Below are 19,443 nucleotides of genomic sequence, written 5' to 3' on the forward strand. Positions count from 1 at the left end.
GTGCAGTAGATGTCCAAAGAGGTGCTCTCTGGACCGATTTGGGATGTCCATTCATCCACTCCGAATTTCGGCTAAGTGATCTGTCAAAAACAAACTTGCAACTACCCTTCTCGGGTCTATCACAGCACAAAGTCTCATATTGATACAAGTTATTTTTTTCAGATGAATAACACATACTAGTAGGGGAAGAAACATGTATAGCATCATCCATTTGTACATCTTGTGGTTGTGTATTACATGCAAGATCAATTCCATCAATACAACAAATGGCATGAACATGGTCGGTGGAAGAACTATCAAATGAGGGTAAACTAAAAGTGACACAATCGTCCCCTACATTAAGTTCTAACTTCCCCTCAAATACGTCTATTTTAGCTCTAGCTGTGGCAAGGAAAGGTCTCCCCAAAATTAATGGTATACCATGCTCATTGTCCATATCCAAAACCACAAAGTCCACAGGAAATATGAACTTATCTACCTTAACTAGCACATTTTCCACAATTCCCCTAGGAAGCTTAACAGAACGGTCAGCTAATTGTATGCACATCCTAGTGGATTTTGCCTCCCCCAAACCTAGCTTATTGAACAAACTAGTGGGCATGACATTTATGCTAGCCCCAAATCAGCTAATGCATCATCAACATATAAATTACCCAAAGTGCAAGGAATAGTGAAACTCCCTGGATCGTGACGTTTCTCTGGCAACTTGCTTTGAAACACCGCTGAGCACTCCTCATTAAGCTGAACATAGGCTACCTCCTCCAACTTCCTTTTTCTGCTAAGTATGTCCTTTAAGAACTTATCATACTTTGGCATCTGCTCCAATGCATCAATAAAAGGCAAGTTAATATGCAGTTGTCTAAAAATATCTAAAAACTTACTGAACTGCTCTTTCGCCTCTGCTTGTTTATCTCTAGCAGGATAAGGAATCTTAGGTTGATATTCCCTAACTGGAATTGATTTCACCTTTTGTCCCTCAGGTTCCCTAACCTTACTGCTTGCCTTAACCTGCACATTAATAGTGGCGTCATAAAAAATAGGCTTAGAAGGAGCTGAAACTAACTTACCTGAACGCAAAATGATGGCGTTCACGTGCTCCCTCGGGTTAGACTCAGTGGTGCTCGGGAGCGCTCCTTGCCGCCTCTCGGACAACATCTTAGAGATTTGGCCAATTTGGGTCTCCAAGTTCGAATCGAGGCCTCGGTTCCTAAGTGCACTATCGGTTGGAACCTCATCTCCGTAGACGTCACAAACTTCATCATAAGCTCCTCTAAATTTGACTTCTTTTCCGGTAGAGGGAGGAGCTTGTGCAGTCCACCGAATGCTTACCGCCGATGAAGTCTCCGAAAACCAGTGGACCCTGAGCGTTATTGTTCCTCCAACTGAAGTTGGGATGATTGCGCCACCCGTGGTTGTATGTACATCAGTAAGGATCGTTCGCTGCCTTGGGGCATTCCCATATAATTAACTGTTCAATATCGCATTTACATAGCGAATTAGATGGAAAAGTAGTAGAGGATGAAGCAAACATACCTCCCGCGACAACAGACCGAATGCGGGCCACCACAAAACTTCGCAGCCCAACGCTCACTGCATGAACTCAAGATCCGGAGTTGGTCGATCTTCTTGGCTAGAAGCTCCACTTGAGCTCGCCAAGGTTGTAGAGTCCACTTGGTTGACCACTCCCTGTCTTCCTAGTCGGCTCCTAGAGGATTGCCAACGATAGTTGTTCATGGCCATTTCCTCTATCAAGTTCGAGCCCGCCGCCCATCGTTTAGCGCCCCACCGCCGCGAAGATCCACCATCTCGCCTCGTTGCAAGGTTCAACCCATTTGTAGAAGGTCCGAACTGCATCCACACCGGCAATCCGTGATGTGGGCAGATCTCAAAAGATCTTTAAATCTCTCCCATGCATCGACATGCTTTCATCATCAAACTGCACAAAAGAAGATATGTCATTTCTAAGTTTAGCAGTTTTAGCGGGAGGAAAATACTTATATAAAAATTTTTCGGCCAACGCCTTCCAGGTAGTGATCGTCTATTGTGGAAGAGATTGCAACCATCTCTTTGCTCTGTCCCTCAAGGAAAATGGAAACAATCTCAGCCGAATGACATCATCGGTTGTTCCATTTATTTTGAATGTGTCACAAATCTCCAAAAAGTTGGAGATATGTGCATTGGGATCCTCGCTGGGCAATCCTCCAAACTGCACGCTTTGTTGGATCATCTGGATAACATTGGCCTTTATCTCAAAATTGTTGGCCGCTACAGCAGGTCTGACTATACTAGTTTTCGTCCCATCCAAAGATGGTCGAGCAAACTCGTACATCGTCCTCTGATCTTCATCGGCGTGGGGGTCATGGTTTTCCATCGTGTCTAGTCTATCCACAGGTACCTCAACCTCAATCTCCTCCTCTTCTAATTGCAACCTCTTCCTTAAGATCTGGGCAGTGCTAAAGCATTGCAAAAGAAATAGAATGCAGAGTGCAGGTTCATCTAGGCATTTTCTGCAAGTTTTTCTCTACAATACACAAAACACCAAAACATTGAAGGAACAATGAAGTAAAATATGCCTTGAGGTACTTCCCTGCTTATTGCAGGTTTACTGAATTTGGATATTTGCAGCAGGTCTTAAAAATCACAACAGTATATTTAAAGGTTAAAAACAAAATCTAGTAGACAAGCTAGGTATTAGGCACTTAGAACTTCATTCAAGAAGTCGATCAGTCAATCCCTAGCCAGCTTGGCTCTAAGGTCATAGAACTTACTCACATGTGTTGCCAAATTTTACTATCAACTTTAAGCACCAATCTTATGCAAGGGCCTTTGGATTTATTTAAAAAATTCACAACTGATTTATAAAAATTTGTAGCATAATTGATTTGCAGGTTAATATCATTGGAGTAATACTTTGCTTAAAGTCCTTTTTGTCTGTTTTTACATTTATTTCCTTAGAGAGAGGTGGAGAGAGTGGGATGGACTAGGAGAAAACAATGACTAATAGGAGTTCCAGCAGAAATAGAATGAAAAAGAAAGTTTCATTATATTGTGCACTTATTGAAAAAACATTGTCCTAATCATTTATTGTTCTGTACCTAGTGATATGTCATAAAAGTTATTCAACTGCAAATTCAGAAACAAGATGTCATGCATACTTGACTGGCTGCATTCGAGGCCCTCGTCACCTCATAGAGATTGGCATATCTTTTGCAGCAACAGCACCAAGAATAGCAGTACCCAATAGAACATGCTTGCTTTCTCGTGGTAGTATAATAGGGCAACCTGCACCAGTCATGAACAAGTAAGCATTAAGTTTGTTAACATGCACGACATTGAAAAGAATAACAGAAAACTATTATTCTCAAAAGTAGTCAGAGCAAGCTATCAGTCATAAAAAACTAGTATTCAATTAACAACTCAAATTTGAAGCTTTTCACCAACTCTTAGTTTTAAAATGAATAGACTAAATTAACCTTTTTATTATTTAGTTAATCTTATTTACTATTCTTTTAATTTTAATTTAAAATAACTTAATTTGAATTTTTTACAAAGAAATAACAATTTAAATTATTTCTTATATCCCTTAAAAATACTAATTTAATATTAAAATAAAATATTTGTTATTTCTTTTAATTAAATTCTTTTGGAAGAATAATAAATGCGACACTTTAATAAAAAGGAGAAAAAATAATTAAATTGATGTCTACATCATTAAACATATAAACAGCACCAACTATAGATAACTTTATCAAACACAATATTTTGTTTACATTGATAGTTTCTTTTTCTCTTTATGTAGTTTATTTAAATATTATGCAAATTGCAGATATCAGATAACCTCTCTCTGCCTCCATTTAATTCACGTAGAATCATTAGTCCACAAAGACATGAGATTGTTCGAAACTTTCTGGTCAAAGACCTTGAGGCTTTAAGTGTGAAGCCATTCCAATGGCGGAATCAATAACAAGTTGATAAGAAAAACAAAAATCGGAAGCATCATTTATTTTCAGAGCTCTGAACTGTTGTAAAATCTCTGGGTTATGTACCTGATGAAAATGCCAATCAACTTTACAAAGATTTCTTTCTGAGATTTTATCAACTCCTATGATCCTGCACAAGTTTACACAAGTCCTGAGTAGCAGCAGGACCTATTCCAAGCTTTAGCAATTAATGCACATTGAGATAGTTGCTGCTCATAAAGCTCCCGGAATACTCGGTATTTGGCATCATGATACGGCTTCAACTTGGGGTCTTTTGATGGATGAATAACCTGGAAAAGAGTCAGGTTAATTACATTGAATCAAGTGGATATTAATAAAAAAGAAATATATGACGACATAGTAGAACAGTTTGTACAAGTCTTAATCCCAGGTTAGCAGCTACTTACATTTTAGAATATCCAGGTTAACAGCTACAGTCCTCTTAATTTGCACCCTATTTTATTTTATATAGTAACATACAACTCCTATTGATTTTGAAATTAACGGGAGCCAATCTATGTACCGTTGACAATAAAATAGCAAGTTGTTACTAATCAAACATAATATATAACTATTCAAAACATATTGACTAGTAAAGGCAGTGCTGTGTAGAAAAACAAATTAATGTAGTTTAAGGCTATGCAGAGGTGGTTTATTAATGTAATCAAACTTCAACCAAATGACTAGACCCAGACAGTGCTAAAATATGGCATAACAAACAAAATGTAAGTGAAAACTCATTTAGGCAATTTCTGCAACTTCTTCTCTATAATACACAAAACACCAAAACTTTGAAGGAGCAATGAGGTAAAGTCTGTCATGGGTTGTCGAATTCTACCATCAACTTCAAGCCCCGATCTTAAGCAAGGGCCTTTAGATTTATTTTTTCACAACTAATCTATAAAATTTTGTAGCATAATTGAGGTCAACGTCATTGAAGTAATACTTCCTTCAAAGTCGTTTTGTCTATTTTTCTCATTTTTTTCTTAGAGAGGTGGAGGAAGGTGGAGGGAATGGAACGAACCAAGAGAAAACAATGACTAATTGGAATTCCGGCAAAAACAGAACGCACAAGAAAAGTTACATTATGTTTTGCACTCACTTAAAACCTCTCCCCTAATCATTTATTGTTTTGTATGTAGTTATATGTCATAAAAGTTATGAATTGAACTGAAGATTTAGAAACAAGAGCTCATGCATCCCTGACCGACTGCATTCAGGGCCATCATGGCCTCATTGAGACTAGCATATTTTACAGCAACAGCACCAAGAATAACAACACCTAATACTCGTGGTAATACAATAGGGCAACCTGCACCAGTCATGAACAAGTAAGTATTAAGTTTGTTAACATGCACACAACACTGAAAAAATAATAGAAAAGCTATTACTCTAAAAAATAGTCAGAGCAAGCTATCATAGTCTTACAATCATCGAATTTAGTGCATGTTTCTTTAATTGCATATATGTTCTAAAAGACAAATTTGTTGCAATCCCAACTGCATGATTCTCCTAACTCAAACTCACTATGAACCTGATATCAAGAAAAATAAAATTCAAAGAATCATGAGATTTAGTGTTTTGGTCTAATTTTATAATTTCAACACCCAAAAGGTATTTCCATAATTTCTAGCTTTGCAAGGGGAATTTCTGTAATTTCCAGTTTTGCTGGAACAATAGTTAAAATTCATTTTTAAAAGTCTTTATTTATTTTAAGTGCGAATTAAAAGTTTAACTTAATTTAGTAGTGGTAGGATTAGTTTAGCCTATAAATATCTAGGCTTATAACAACTATTATTAAGAGTTTTCCAAGTTTATTAACAAATATTTCCTACAAATTGTTGGTCTAGAATTGTGTGTTTTAATCTTCTTTAGGTGTGATCCGAAACCTTCGAAGTCTTGACTCTTAGAAGTTTTCTTGTCTTTTCTTTTCTATTCCTCTATTTCATATCGGAATTTCTGCTAAATCAGATATGAAATTCAATCTTAACCTTTATATTTTCAAGAAATCGACATAGAATAGGTTTTCTAAATTCGTCCTACATCAAAACCTTATTGGTATGAACTATACAAGGTTTAATTTGAGGTTTCATGAACTATTCAAGCCACCAATTCAAGATTGAAAGACTTTCCTAACAACGTATATTCATAATAATTAATAACTAGTGAACATTGAGACTTCACGATATATTATATCAAACTGGGAAAAGAATAATGAGAAAAAATTGCAGTGGCAGCAATGAAACTTTATGAAGGCTATCCATTGATCAAAATAATGCACTATAATTTTAAAATCGATGGGAAAAATTTTAAGATGTGAACAATATAAAGAGATTATGAAGATAAGTACCAATAATATCTGCATATTCTTGAACAAACACAGTTTCTTGAAAGGCCACTACATGCAAGCAGCATGTCACCTGCAAGGGAAGAAGATATATAAGAAAGAACAGGAAGTGTTAAAACAAATTACATATGGAGGTATAGCCATCATTCCACTGACTAAGAAACACATAGCTAAAAATATAAATAACTACATTATAAAACAAATCTCATGATAATACAAATCAACTGAAAGTATGAGATGTAGTTATATGTTTAAACATAATATAAAACATGTCATTACAGAAAAATAAATGCGTAAAGATTAAAAACAATGCTTCTTACTTTGTGACCATGAGCATTGCAATGCTCCACAATATGGTGTGTATCGTATACAATACCCTGCATGGCAGCAAGGTATGAAAAAGCCAATTGTCTATCACTAATGTAAAGGGTCATGCCACAAATAATTCCCTTTGCCTTTGGATATGCAACAAGAGACCTGTAGCATAAAGAATTTAAAAGCTCAATGATTAATAAAAAAAAATTAGGCACTATAACCTGAAAAAGCCTTATATTCACTAATCGTTTACCTGTTCCCATGAAAGTCGGGAAGGACATTTACATCTTATGTTAAAGCAGCAAATGCAGCATTTAGGTCATCCATTATAGTCCTCAAAATATTGTTCAATAGTTCAAACAATGAAATGTCTGGAAGACAAGGATAAGTAATATATGATCAAACATAGTTATTAAAGGCGCATAATTAGGTGTATGCTTGAGAGACGTGACGTGCAAAAGAGAAGAAAATAAAAGAATAAACTTCTGAAAGAAATTGAAATTTTAGACAGACGTATATATATTTATATAATCAAGAAGAGGAACACTCTCCATGATCCCCACACCACCAGCATAAGCATCAATCAATGAAGTCCTGACAGGAGTTCCAGCTTCAGGACCTAGTTCCTAAACATATAGGCAAATACTTGAAATAAACAATATAGAAATGTCCCATAGGTTTATGGTTGATAATAATAGATCTACTTTGCAAAGCCTAGATAAAGGTTATGTGCCAAAATTTAGTACCTAATCAAATGCGACTTGGTCAATGGACCTCAACGAAGCACCATCTGAAATCAATGTGAATTCTTCAGTATAAAATTTCTTGCCTTCGCAGCTGCAAGAGTCAAACCAGAACCCAGAGAATGACCAGGGAAAGCTACACTTCATCCTGTTTGATGTCAGGTAAAAATAAGAGTAAAATATCGGTAAATGCAGAACTAAAATTATATGTTAAAAGCCAACAACATTATGCTTTGCTTCTTTTTTTATAGATACAGAACTATGTTTCAAATTGTATAATAAATACACTTTATCAATGTGCATCATTAAAGAAGAAAGTGTTATAATCGGATAAATCATGGAGTTGAGGGTGTACTCTATTGCTATGCTCATTCAACATAAGAATCTATAAGTGACACAACCTGGAAATCAGTCTTAACATAAGAAGTTCTAAAAAACCCTTTCCTTATATTGATGGCAAGTTTTAAATAAAGTATCATGAAATTGATATCAAAACCAGTGCAATAATAAAAGATCTAATCAGATTATATCATACTGAATCAGACACCACTTTCAACTTAAACTAAGGGCTTAAATCCCATAAATTCTTGTATAGAAGCCTGTCAGATATTCATTGAATTAAAAGGGGTAATTGCAATTTTCCAAACTAGACAGCAATCCAAAGAAACAAGGAAGATCCCTAATTCTAGTTTAGAAAATTCTCTCCGGGTAGTCCCTAGAAAAATGGCCATAAGTCAAGATCCGACCGTTGGATCAAAGTGCCATTTATACCCATAAACTACATAGACAGGAAACAACATACCCAAAAATCAACCATTCATGTGTCGTAGAATTCGGCATATTAATTTTCAAACTTGACTGTCAAGAAAAAACTTAAAACAGAATTCAGGGCTTAAGCAAACAAATATTAAAATCAACCTTTAATTACAAAACCAAAGCTCCCACCAGCAATGTATCAACAAATATATCAAATACTAATCATATGGCATAAACAAAATAGATTTTCTCAAGCAATTAATCAGCAAATATATCACATACATAATCAATTAACTGTCATATATGACAAATTTCTGAGGCTCTACTCAAAATTGTCTCAAAAAATTCTAGGAAGCATTACTGGTACCATCTTTTCCATATCACAAAGACATTAAGTCTAGTTTCATTTCTAATTGGTCTTCTGCCATTTGGAAAGGTGAACAAAGAGAACTAAATAAAATATTGTAGATACGTCAATCTGTCAGGTCAGATTGACCATAAAAATCTAATACTCAATTTTACTTCTAAAACAGCAGAATTAGGCCTTCCACAAAATAAATAGTTTTAGAGGACGGATCAAAGTTTCTATAGGTTTAGATTTCGCCTCTTTTGGAGTTGTGGAACTCTAGATAATGCTCAAACAAGTGGACTGTCACACACAAGACAGAAATCCGAAATTCCAATCAAATTCACACTTCGATGGACCAACCTAAAATTTATATAATTTGGTATAGCACCAATCTAACATCTCATGCCACAATACAAAAATTAAGCCATAAACATAAAATCAAACACAGCATAGTCAATAATCATCATTTAAAGTAACCCAAACTCTTATTCATTTCATGCAACTAAATAAAATTAAAGAATAGTTACTAACCTAATCATGGAGATAGTAACAAAATAAGCAAATTAAGAAGTTATAATTAGCCCAAGAATCATTCTCAAACAATGTAACTCTTGGAGTTGATAGCTTCAAACTCATTATCAGTTCTCCAATTTAAACTCTAAACAGCCTTCGACTTCGCTTGTGCCAACCCAATCCTTATGTACTTCGAGCTTCAATCTTCAAGCATGGACCAAATCGCACAAGCATCAATTTCCAATCAAATCATAATATCACATGCCCAAAATTACTAAACCCAACTCATGCCAACAAGAAGTTAGTATCTTAAACAAGCTTAAAGAATAGCTAGGAGAGCTATGGAGTTGGATTTAATAAAAAAAGCCTTTACCATTGACATACAAAGCCATAATTAGAGGGAAATGATGGTGAACAGTAAAAATTGTAGAGAATATATAGCGAGAAAAGAAAATTAGGACATAAATGGTTACTTGAGATGTTAAATTTAAAACATAAAGAGATATTAATTAAAACTAAACTGGTATGTTCTAACTTACTCATACAAAAGGACATGCGTCTCTACAATATCCACTATCAATGCCATATTTTCACTTTAATCCTCCTATTAAATGAAAACTAAACTTTATTCTAAATAATTAGCTAATAAAATAAATTCTTGATATACTTAAAGAATAAGTGTCCTCTACATATTTTGTCACCTCAAGTACTATCCCACTATCAAGCTGTAACCATTTATTATTAACAGAAAAAGTATTAACTCATATAATATCTTCCTCCTCCAAATTTTGTTACCTCATGAAAAATCACTTTAATCCTTAAATCCAAAATAAATTAACAATATACATATAATTTATTTAAAATTCAAAAGTAAAAGTGTAAACTACTACAATTAAATTCTAATTATTTAATAATTTTCTCGTAAATAATCATTTAAAATAACAACTCTCACCAAAATAATCCTAACACTACGAAATTACTAAACGATAAAATTTAAATTGCTGTAAATTTTAGTATAATTTTTCATTTTCTCTTTGTTTTAAACTCACATCATTGTGTCTGAGACCGACAACCAATATGTTACTTGATGTATTTGAAATGTGAATTTTATGATGCATGAATGAACATGTGCGACTCAATACATATGCAGACTATTGAAAGACCATAGGACACAAGGCTCAAGTTCAAAACTTAGAAAAATGACAATGCTATTTGAAAACAATTTTAATCATTTTTTTCAATGCTCAAAATATTTTTGAAGCTATATAGAAACATCTTTATATATAGGTTCATTTCAAACTCTAATGGACCATGATTCTCTGAATATCAGACTTTTGAACCCTCTAGTAATCCATCAAGAAGGAAAGTAATTTCTAAGTAGAATAAAGAGAATGAAAGCCCAAATGTTCAATCCTCTGAGTAAAGAATCACTCATGCTTACTTGTAGAATGTCAAATTTATTATAGAACACCCTAACATAAACAATATGATAAAAATGATAAACATAAAACATGTTATTTTTCTATCAATTAATGACCAAGATAACAGTAGAAACTTCTATTAGTCACCTGACAGACATAGCTTTCTGTGAATTAAAGCACAATAAAAAGCTAAATATTTGTTGTACTGGATGTATGTATATTCCGTTAAACGTGTAATATGATCTGCACTGTAAATTTTGACAAGAAGATTAATTTACTAGTAATTGTTTTGCTTCTATAATATAACTACATCTCCCAAAGGACATATAGATAACTGAGAAGCAACCAATAATATAGAAGAAAAGAACAATTGGCAAAAAACAAAGAGAGGGGCAGTAGCCTTAGAACCGGTAAAAATTAAGCTACTCCCTCCAAGTTTGTATCGCAGAGCATTTCAAATGAAAGTTCAAGATATAATATAAGTAGAATCATGAAAGTATTGATATCAAGAATCAAATTAGTCATTGTTTTAAGCAACAACTATAAAAAAACAAAGAGATCTGACTATTGCTTAATATAATTATTATATCAACATATTTAGTTACATTATGTACAATTTCCATCCAACATCTAAATTCCAGTAAAATCTCATCCTAGCAAACCTATTAGCATAAAAATGCACGAGTCTCATGCGTTGGCAAGAAAATATATGGTTTCTATTCTTTTGTATTGTGATAAAATTAAATTCAAGCAGTTGCCATTTATAATTGATACCATACTAATATCATTTCAGAAATTCAAACATGTGCAATTTCAGTATCAAAACCTTAATTAGAGAGACAAAGAAGAAATAATGTTAAAATCACACATTGTCTTCATAGAAATAAAACGTGCAAAAGATACAATTTACTAACTTTTACATTTCAATCATCACAAATTTTATTTATTTAAAAGGGATGCTTTCTTACTGTGTGAATGCTCCACAATATGACGTGTATCATATGTAATACCCTGCACGACAGCAAGGTATAGAACATCCAATTGTCTATCACTTATGCCAAGGATCATGCCACAAATAATTCCCTTTACTTTTGAAACTGCAGTAGGAGACCTGTAGCATGAAGAAGTTAACAGCTCAAAGATCTATAACAAAACTTAGACACTATAACCTGAAAAGGCCTTTCATCACTAATCATATACTTGTTTCCATGGAAGTCAGGAAGGACATGTACATCTTGTGTTAAAGCAGCAAGGAATGGAGCATTTATGTCATCCATTATAGTCCTCAATTTATTGTTCAATAGTTCAAATAGCGATATGTCTGGAAGATAAGAAAAAGTGATACAGGATCAACCATAGTTATTAAAGGCGGGGGCTCAGGGGTGTGCCTGATAGATGTGAAGTGCAACAGTGAAGAAAATAAAGAATTAAACTTTTGAAAGAAATTAAAACTTACACACACATGTACATATTAATACAATCAACAATCTCTTGTTCGTAACAAATGTTTGAAAAAAACCGAGTAAATAGAAACTTAATGCTAAGACACATGGCACAATTAACAATTTAACTTGGCACAAAGATAATGGTAGCATCAATAATTTAACATGGCATAACTAAAAATCAACATGAAAAGGAAAAGTTATTTTGCTGCTTGTAAATGTAGGATGTGAGGTTTCCAAAAAAGTTGAGAGAAGAGGAAAGAAAGAAAAAGAGGTTGTGAGAGCCAAAGAGGATAGAGAATTGAGGGGCCGCAGAGACAGAATCAAAAGGTCAAGGACATCGTTTTAGGGATTGAGCTAGTGAAAGAGTATAATAAATGAAAAGCAAGAAAAGAAGGAGGAACTATTTGGGTTTAAAAAAACAAACGTAAAATTGGAGTGAGAAGAATAGAGAAGGTAGAGTAAAAAAGAGAACATAGAAGAAAGTTGACGAGAGAGAGATAGAGGAGAAACTGGGTATTGTGATGTAGAATAATTCTGGCAGCAACTTTTTATCCCCCTTATGATCTAAAGCAACATGGGTTTCTTTCTTTCTTATAGTTGATCTTTTTTAATTTGGTATGCGTGATCTTCATAAGTTCACTTGCATATTGAGATTAATGTTGGAGATTGTATAGATATGGAAACAGTTAAAGAGAAGGAAAAAAAACAACTTTAAACTAAAAAGCTTGTGCCCACATCTCACACCTTTTAGTGTTTGAGGCGTTAAAGCTTGTGCCTCGTGCACCTTTAACAACTATGGGGATCAATTAAGCCTCAATACTACGTAAAAAGCATTAAATATAATTTAGTTAAAATGTATATGCTGGAAACTGATATCCTACTCTAAGAAGCAGCACGGTTTGCAAGGCGGGAAGAAGCAACATGATTTTCTATGATGTAATCTAATAATGCACCAGTAGCACTCTACCCACCCTCTGCAAGCCAGTACTCAGGGATCATTGCTGTAGAAATTTAAAAAAAAAGGCCTTGAGATTAAGTTCAGCAATATATTGCTGTGGACAAATAAATGCTCACTTTTGATTAAAGTATGATAATATGTATGCATGTCTACACATCCATTGTCGTAAAATTCATTTCATTATAACATTCAGAATACTCCAAAATGATAGCCTGCCCCAGCATTGTAATAATTTTTAGAGAGACAGATATTGATATTAGAAATTGTAGATGTTACCTTACCAAAAAGGTCCCCAAACCCCAAGAATGAACAGTTTGCTCTGTGATACAGCCATATGACAAGTAGAAGTACCACAGACTAAAGCCATATGATGACATATTGCTTCCTTATCACACTCTGTAAAGAAAAAGTTTATAAGAAAGTTAGGAAGTATCTTTTTGTTGTCATAAGACTTAACAGATAATAAAGGTAACAGATCTATCTTTCATTCCAAATGACATAATACCTTTAACATCAGAATCTGTGTCAAGAAGAGGAACACTCTCCATGATCCCCACGCCAACAGCATGAGCATCAATTAGTGAAGTCCCCACAGGAGTTCTAGCTTCAAGACCTAGTTCCTAAACATACAGGCAAATACTTAGAAATGTACCATAGGTTTATGGCTGATAATAAATAAATCCACCCTCCACAGCCCAAAAAAAGGTTATGTGCCAAAATTTTAGCGTCTAATCAAATATGTTTGGTCAATGGACCTCAACGAAGCGCCATTTGAAATCTATGTGAATTCTTCAATACAAAATTTATTGCCTTCGCAACTGTAGGAGTGAGACCAGAACCTAGAGGATGACTAGAGAAAGACAAATTTTATTATTATAAAAAAATATCAATCCAGTTCTTAAGTATAAAAGAAATTAAATTTAAAGACTTAACTTATCTAAAGTTCTAAAATAATAAAATATAACCTACTTCAATTAAACTCGAGTTCTTTAATAATTTTCTCGTAAAACAATCATTTAAAATAACTATCAAAATAATCAAAACCCCACGAAATTATTAAATGATTAAATTTAAATTATTATAAATTTCTCTTATGAGTACACAACACCACGTTATTTAAAACCTCTTTAAGCATCCACGCAACCGTGACACAATAATTATTATTTAAAGCCTCCCTGACCAATCACAAACAATTCACCAATAAGCAATCATATTATTATGCACTCGCAATCACTATACAGTTTACTGTGACGTCTCAAGTGTCGAACGTCATCCATATATAGAACTTTGATCTATCGAGTCTTGTTCGAACCCTTCAATATACTTTAATAATTCTTAGTAAAATATATTTTAGTATACTTTTCATTTTCGCTTTGTTTAAAACTTGTAGCATTATGTCTGAGACCGACCGACCGATATGCTACTCGACGTATTTGACATGAAACATATATAATGCATGAGTGAACACGTGCGACTCGATGCATGTAAAGTGTATTGAAAGACCATCGGACACAATGCTCAAGTTTAAAACTTTACGAAAATGATAAAAATATTTTGAAAATAGTTTCAATCTTTTTTAAAATGCTTATAATACTTTTGAAAATTTATAGGTTCATTTCGAAGTCTCGTGGATCATAATTATCTGAACATCTGACTTTTGAGCCTTCTAGATCCACTAAGAATATGATCCTCCAGTAAACTGAAAGGCTCCCCACTTTCACTGTCTAATCGGTATATTTGGATAGTGGCAATATTTTTTTTAAGACTAATTAACATCATATTAAATCTACGAACACACACAATCACATCAATATCAATAAACAACAAGCAACACTAATCAAAATAACAATAACAAAGCACTTGTAGGCTAATATTACTTGCCAAGCATACGCCTATATCCGATGATTACCCCATCGTCTAGGAGGTTCTAACTCAATCCCGTTTTGCAGTTAAAATCTACTTTTTTCACATAATGCATGTGCGCATATCATCTTAATCACTAAGTCTCATCAATCTCATTCGCATTTAAACGTATGCTTATTGCAAGGTGAGAGGAGAAAATGCATATGTATACATATATGTATAATGTACAACTGGTAGTAAGACGCTCCAAAACTAAGCTCCATCCATCGCGCTTAAGTATATTATACATACTTTTCATTTTCACTTTGTTTAAAACTTGCAACATTATGTCCGAGACTGACCGATCGATATGCTACTCGACGTATTTGACATGAAACATATATGATGAATGAGTGAACACGTGCGCCTCGATGCATGTGAAGTGTATTGAAAGACCATCGGACACAACGCTCAAGTTTAAAAACTTTGCGAAAATGGTAAAACCATTTCGAGAATAGTTTCAATCTTCTTTAAAATGCTTATAATACTTTCAAAAATTTATATCTTCATTCGAAGTCTCATGGATCATAATTCTCTGAATATCTGACTTTCAAGCCCTCTAGATCCACTAAAAATATGATCATTCAGTAAACTGAGAGGGTCCCCACTTTCACTATCAAATCAGTCTAATAAAAAAAGATCAAACACAAACAATCACATCAATATCAATAAATAGCAAGCAACACTAATAAAAATAACAATAAGAAAGCACTTGTAGACTAATATTACTTATCAAGTATGCTCATATATCTGATGATTACCCCATCGTCTAGGAGGTTCTAACTCAATCCTATTATACAGTTAAAATATACTCTTTCACATAATGCATGCACGCATATCATATTAATCACTAAGTTTTATCAATGTCATTCGCATTTAAATGCATGCTTATTGCAAAGGGGAAAGGAGAAAATGCATATACATACATATATGTATAATATATTACTCATAGTAAGACGGTCCAAAACTAAGCTCCATCCATCGCGCTTAAAGAGCTTGAGGCTTTACGTGTGAAGCCATTCCTACGGTGGAATCAATAACAAGTTGACAAGAAAATCAAAAATCGGAAGCATCATTTATTTTCAGAGCTCTGAACTATTGTAAAATCTTTGGGCTATATACCTAGTGAAAATGCCAATCAACTTTACAAAAATTTCTTTTTGAGATTTTATCAAACTCCCATGATCCTGCACAAGTTTCCACAAGTCTTGATTAGCAGCAAGACCTATTCTAAAGCTTTAATTATTAATGCATGTTGAGATAGTTGCTGCTCATAAAGCTCATAGAATACTCGGTATTTGGCATCATGATACTGCTTCACCTTTGGGTCTTTTGATGGATGAATGACCTGGAAACGGTCATGTTAATTAAACTGAATCAAATGGATATTAATAAAAAAAATATATGACGATAGAGCAGAACAGTTTGCATAAGTATTAATCCCCGGTTAGCAGCTACTTACATTTTAGAATATTGGTTTAATGTTTAATCAAGTGAAGCAAGCTGCATATACCACCCCCACAGTCCTCTCAGTTTACAAATTTTTTTATATAGTAACATACAAATCTCTATTGAATTTGAAATTAACGGGAGCCAATCCATGTACCGTTGACAACAAAATAGCAAGTTGTTACTAATTCAAAACATATTGACTAGTAAAGGCAATGCTGAGTAGAAAAAATAAATTAATGTAGTTTAAAGCTATGCAGAGGTGGTTTATTAATGTAATCAAAACTTCAACCAAATGAGTAGATCCGGGCAGTGCTAAAGTATGGCATAAGAAACAAGCAAGTGAAAATTCATTTAGGCAATTTCTGTAACTTCTTCTCTATATTACACAGAAACACCAAAACTTTGAAAGAGCAATGAGGTAAAATCTGCCATGTGTTGCCGAATTCTATCATCAATGTCAAGCCCCAATCTTAGGTAAGGGCCTTTAAATTTATTTATTCACAGCTGATCTATAAAATTCCTTAGCATGATTGCTTTGCAGGTCAACATATTGAAGTAATACTTCCTTCAAATTCCTTTTGTCTGTTTTTCTCTTTTTTTCTAAGAGAGGTGGAGGGAGGTGGCAGTAATGGGATGAACTAAGAGAAAACAATGACTAATAGGAATTCCAGCAAAAATAGAGTGCACAAAAGAAAAGCTGCATTATGTTTTGCACTCACTTAAAACCTCTCCTCTAATCATTTATTGTTTTATACCTAGTTATATGTCATGAAAGGTATGAATTGAACTGAAAATTCAGAAGCAAGAGCTCATGCATACATGACCGGCTGCATTCAGGGCCCTCATGGCCTCACTGAAAGTGACATTTTTTGCAGCAGGACCAACCCAATAGCATAGACTCACTTTCTCGTAGTAGTACAATAGGGCAACCTACACCAATCATCAACAAATAAGCATTAAGTTTGTTAACATGTACACAACACTGAAAAAAAAACTAATATTCTCAAAAGTAGTCAGAGCAAGCTATCATAGACTTACAATACTGAATTTAGTGCATATTTCTTTAATTTTTATACATGTTGTAAAAGAAAAACTTGTCTGCACATCAAACCCGCTTAGTTCTTCCAACTCTAAAACTCAACGCCAACCTTATTGGTAGGAACTATCCAAAATTCAGTTTGAGGTTCCATGAACTATTCAAGCTAACAATTCAAGATTGAAAGACTTTCCTAGCATATTCATAATAATTAATAACTAGTGAACATTGAGACTTCACCCATACATTATATCAAACCGGGAAAGAAATAATTAGAAAAATTCGCGAGATAAATGCAAGTAAATGCACATGTATCAAAGCAATTTTTGGTGCAATGGTCAAGCGGATAAGCAACAATGTAGCTACGAGGGCAAGAATATCCAACGTTAACCAATTCCCAATCTTTTCTTTATCCAAATGTCGACATATAAACCAACTGTCTTATTCTTAACTCGTCTCTACACATGAACATCGCACGGTGGCATAAATGAAAATTCACATACAAAGGCTATTCATCAATCAAAATAATGCATACTAATTTTAAAATTACAGAGAGAAAATTTTAAAATGTAAAACAATAAAGAGAGTGAAGATAAGTACCAATAATATCTGCATGTTCTTGGACAGACACAGGGTTTTTTGAAAGGCCACCACATGCAAGCAACATGTCAATCTGCCAGGAATAAGGATATAAAAGAAAGAACAGAAAGTTTTAAAGCAAATTACATTTCGTGATATAGTCATCATTCCAATAACTAAGAAAGAATAATTGCTATAGGGGTTCATTGTCGGTGCCTGCTTTCTGTTTGTATTGTGGAGTTAATTTTCTTAAAAGTCCCATTTTATCTGTTGTTTCAGCGGTTGGATAAACAAGGTATTAGCTTTTGTGCTCGCACTACATATGATGATAATGCCATCACAAATGCTCTTGAATGGTATAATTGATGTGTATAGGTGTAGATTATGAAGAAAAGGTTAGGCTCAAAAATTGGCTAACTAATGGAAACATAAGGTGGTAGGCTTTTGGTCAAATGTGGGGAATCCTAAATCGCCCAAATCATCTCATGGTATTCACAATATTCATGTAACTTCAACATGCATTACAAAGCAAGTTCTAGGAGCAAAGTTAAGTACAATGCACACTCAAACAAGAAATATAAAGAGCATAAGCATAATGAATGCTCAACTGGCTCAAAATCTCACTTTCAGGTGTGGTATTAGGTGCAGTTGGTTCGAAACATTATTAATTGAATCATTATTTAAGAAACACATGCATATGATATTATCAACGTTCTAAGTTAAAATTCGACAATTCAAAATAATTAAATAACACCGGTTTAACCCGTATAGGTTGATGTGTAAAACACCATAAATTGTTTTCCAAGGACAATGAACAACAAAGAAAAGTAACTACAATTCTATAAATCAAGTCATCAATCAGCTCAAAATTAGCATACTCAAGTGCATAAAAACACAATGTCCTAACATCTCCTAAAAATACACAACACCTAGCCATAGCAATTAAAAATCCATATGAGAGATTAGGGTTTACCCATAAGCACCCCACACTTAAAGAACACACCGCCCTCGGTGTAAAATGTTATGGATACCCCGCATGGAATGCTCAACTAAGAGAACAAAAGCAATACAATCCAAGTGCATGACATGTATGAAAAATAAAGTAAATAAATACGGAAAATAAAAGATCTAGGGATCGCCCGATCATCCATCGAGGCCGATGTTGTGGAAATTCGGGCCTCCTGTAGAATCAAAATAATAAAATAAAGAAATAAAATTAAAACTAAAAATATGAAAACTAAAACTAATAAAATGTTTCCAAAACAAAAGGTTAAAAAAAAAAATAGAAATTAAAGATAAAAATTGGGGTGCCTCCCAAAAGCGCTTCTTTTTTATGTGATGAGTCTTCTTAGCTGGACTCATGGTGAAAAGCAAACGGTAGGGATTGGCGACCATCCATCATTCTTCCAAGTAAATGGCTTCAAATATCCGCTTAGAGGGATAATCGTCAACTTCCTCTTCCCGACTATCAAGCAAGCTGCCAGTATGATGGGCAAGACTCGCTCCTTGTATAATTGCATGTAGTCATGATGTTTCTAGGGCTCTTCCAATTTGAAAGTCAAGTTTCACCAATTGGAAGGATTGACGGTTGGGCAATTTCTTCAGGAACGTCAATGGTTTCCTCTAGTCCTTGTCTTGGTTCACTTG

The 19,443-nt window shown here is 34.1% G+C and overlaps 1 non-coding gene and 1 pseudogene across 1 annotated transcript; one reads left to right on the forward strand and one right to left on the reverse strand.

Moving 5' to 3' along the window:
• Positions 1-1,864: 1,864 nt before the first annotated feature.
• Positions 1,865-1,969, forward strand: LOC125369068. The gene has a single exon (XR_007214561.1). It is a non-coding gene; the product is annotated as a small nucleolar RNA R71 (small nucleolar RNA).
• A 2,081-nt stretch (positions 1,970-4,050) lies between these two features.
• On the reverse strand, positions 4,051-17,371 carry LOC107262478 (annotated as a pseudogene).
• Positions 17,372-19,443: the final 2,072 nt, after the last annotated feature.

This window comes from Ricinus communis, chromosome 1 (genome assembly GCF_019578655.1).
Source record: "Ricinus communis isolate WT05 ecotype wild-type chromosome 1, ASM1957865v1, whole genome shotgun sequence".
NCBI classification, from domain to species: domain Eukaryota; kingdom Viridiplantae; phylum Streptophyta; class Magnoliopsida; order Malpighiales; family Euphorbiaceae; genus Ricinus; species Ricinus communis.